At 42.0% G+C, this 3,818-nt stretch overlaps 1 pseudogene; it reads right to left on the bottom strand.

Annotated features, from left to right (window-relative positions):
• Positions 1-621: 621 nt before the first annotated feature.
• LOC147973314 (uncharacterized) lies at positions 622-3,077 on the bottom strand (annotated as a pseudogene).
• Positions 3,078-3,818: the final 741 nt, after the last annotated feature.

Genomic DNA, 3,818 nt, shown 5'->3' on the forward strand with positions numbered 1-3,818 from the left:
CAAAAGGAGATCTTTCATATTACAATTAATCAACTTGCATTTCATGAAAAAACTCCTTCATATTACAAATAATCATTACATCTTTATTCAAATGTTGTTTTTTGCACACACACACACCATCTTTAACTACTTTTTTGTTATTATTTGATGAAATGATGGAATATGTGCTCAGTTATTGGAATATTTGATCATATGGTGGAGTATTTGCTATTTTTGATTACTCAAATTATGGAAAGATATCATGTGTTGATGAACAATTTCCACTTAGTTCACTAAAAACATTAATTAGCTTAACGCAAAGTTTTACATTTGGTCCGATTTGCTTATGGGCAGAGCATGTTGCACATGGCCACAATATGGGAATTTATTGCACCATTGCCACAGCATGTTCCACATGGCCACAACATGGGAAGTGTTTGCAGCATGCCTGATCAGTGAAGCAACACTGATGCGGCATGTCTGATCAATGCAGCAGGTAAATTCAAGCAAATCATACATCTAAGGAACCATAATGGCAAATTTAAGGGACACAAATATAGATAGCAATATATATATTACTACCATAGATAGCAGCATCCACACAGCACACTTGCTGATGCAGACACCTCCAAGTTCAGACCACTAGCATATTAGATAAGTTTAGACCACACATCACAGTACTGCACATAGATAAAGTTCATACTACATTACCACTAAAAGTTTCCACCATCAGACTACCACATAAAGTTCACCAAAAGAACTGAGGCTTCCTCCATCATACGACAACCAGTGTCTAGGGCAACTACATGTTAGGGTTTCTCAGGACCTTGTGGAGGGAAGAATGCTGAGCCCTGATCTTGTACTCATGACTGCTGATGGATGTAGCCCGACAATGTCCCATAAGATGCTCCAGCATCCCAGACCTGGGCTTGGGCCTGCTGCTGTAGGGGCAGCGGTACTTGTCCGTCCTCCAATTGTAGTACATAGCAGATCCTTGGGCCCTGATCTTCAACACCTCCTTCTCTTCAAAGGACTCGACGTTCCCCTCGACCACATCATCTCCAGATTGATACTGCACACATTAATGACTAACATTAATACATTATGCATTCAAATACTATAAACATCTAACACTAACTCAATGCACAAATAACATTTCATCTAGGCCTTACCTCGTACGGCTCATCTTCATCACTGTCATAAGGGTAGTACCCAGTTGCGTCCCACTTCCTCTTGTTGCCAACAAGATCCTCCTTTTGCTATATTGTCAACCAAGCAAGTCATTTACAAGGAATTGAATTGCAGTTCAAATAATGTCATTACAAACAAGTTGATTTTGCATAATGATGGAAAGCTCCTAACTATATTGAAAAGGTGCACATCTTACACATGGTATGTACATTTCAACAACTAATTCATAGACTATAAATGAAGCTATATAGATACTAACCAATAGGGTTATGAACATAAAAGTTCATTCATATGGACATACAAATTCAGATTTTGCTTTTGAACATGCATATGAAGGTATAAATGATATCATTCCTCTCTTATTAACCAATGAAATAGCAGCTTTTGACAGACAATGCAAATAGGACCTTTATATATAACTTCACAAACATGTCAGGTTTTCATTTCATTTGTAAATATTAATAAATATTTAGTTCAGAGCAGTTCTCAATGAGCACTCATATGTCAGAATAAGTGAAATGGTGAAGCCTAACTCCTACATCTAATTAAAATACCCTAACTCTAGCATCTAATTAAAAAACACTAACTCCTAGATCCACTGGAACACTGAATCACAAAGTTTACTTACATATATCATTGGATATAAATGAATCTAGTACAAATAACACTAACTCATACATCTAATTAAAATATCATAACTCTTACTTCTACTGCATCATTCAGTCACACCATTTAATTACCTTTATCTATGCCTATAAATGAATCCAATACAAAAGAAACCTAACTAAACATCTACTTAACAAACACTAACTAGCACATCTACTACATCATTCAATCACAGAATCTATATAACTGTATAAATGAATAATACAAATAAACCTTAACTAATCAACTAATTTAAAAACCATAACTACTACATCTACTGGATGATTCAATCAATCCTACATATAACTGGCTATAAATGAATCCAATACAAGAAAACCCTAACTAAACATCTAATTAAAAAACCCTAACCAGTACATCTACTGGATGATTCAAACACTGATTCTATATATAACTGTCTATAAATGAATCCAATACAAATAAACCTTAACTAATTAACTAATTAACTAATTAAAAAACCATAACTACCACATCTACTGGATGTGATTCAATCACAAATTCTACTTATCAGTGGCTCTAATTGAATCCAATACAAAAATCCCCAACTAAACATCTAATTAAAAAACCCTAACTACTACATCTACTGGATGTGATTCAATCACACATTCTACATATCAGAGGCTATAAATGGATCCAATACAAAAAAACTCTAACTAAACATCTAAACCCTAACTACTACATCTACGGGATGTGATTCAATCACAGATACAACATATCAGTGGCTTTGATTGAATCCAATACAAAAAATCCCCAACTTAACATCTCATTAAAAAAACCCTAACTACTTGATCTACTGAATGATTCAATCAAAGAATCCAAACTTAACCTTCACTATAAATAAATCAAACATCTAAAAACCCTAACTATCAGAAGGAGATGCAGCAACTTGCAAGAACAAAAAAAACCTAACACCTAAATCTACTGCTTAAAGGGGGTAACTAGCAATGGAGGGGACTACTGGCCAGGATTACCTACAGGTCCACGTGCTCGCCGCCGGCCTCCGCAGGTCCATCAGACGGGCCGCTCGACACCGTCACGCCAAGTTCCGGCACGGCTGAGTCCGCCACGGCCACCTTTTTCTCATCCAGATCCGCTGCCGCAGCGACCGATCCAGCGCGTGGGGATGCAGCACCTCCTACACCCGCACCGCCAACGAGGGTCTGCACGGCATCTGCCACGGTCTCCGCGCCCGTCTTCTGCAGATCTCCGTCCGCGACGGCGGCTTCGCCACGGCCTTGCTCCATCCGAGCCAGAAGCAAGCAGGAGAAGAGAGGGAGGTGGCGGTGGTGAGCGAGCAGGTGGGGTGGCTGGTGAGGGAGACGATGAGGTAGAGCAGAGGGGAGGGAGAGGGAGGCGATTTGGGGGAAATGGGGTGGGCGATGCGGCCGGTGCCCGTTCCCCTCCTCTTATACTAGGGGCTTTTTTTGGAAACTATCCACGCACACGTGCACGCGCACGACCGCGGGGAAACGCAACCGCCAGCGTATTATACACGTACACGCCCGGCGTACAATAATACACAGGCCAGCGCGGGCTCATACAGGGCTCTACGACTGGTCTACACGCGCTCTACACCCACCTAAAATAACCATCGTGCCCCTCGTTACAAACCGCCATGGACGCATCTAGACCATCCTTGTGTTTTTTCCACTCGCGTTCAGCCCGGGGGGAGCACCGGAGCAGAAAGCCTTCATCGTCTGCTGCTACCCCGACAAGGCAGCATGGATCTGACGTCTCCCAGCCGTCCTGACGCAGCCACCCATGGGATCCGAGCGACCAAGGGGCCTGGCGATGGCCTTCGTTCTCCTCTTATTCGTCCTCTCATCCGTGGCAGCTAGACCTTGTTGGCCTCAAGCACCACCACCAACATGATCCAGGCGAGCATACGACTGCTCCTCCACCATCCTGTTGCGTGTGTAGCGGCCGTCCACTGGACGAGACCTAGCTCAACGATCACCGCCACTTGACGTGCAAGTACGGCCAAC

The sequence above is a fragment of the Triticum urartu genome, chromosome 5A (assembly GCF_056163025.1).
Source record: "Triticum urartu cultivar PI428250 chromosome 5A, HENAU_Tu73, whole genome shotgun sequence".
Classification (NCBI taxonomy): domain Eukaryota; kingdom Viridiplantae; phylum Streptophyta; class Magnoliopsida; order Poales; family Poaceae; genus Triticum; species Triticum urartu.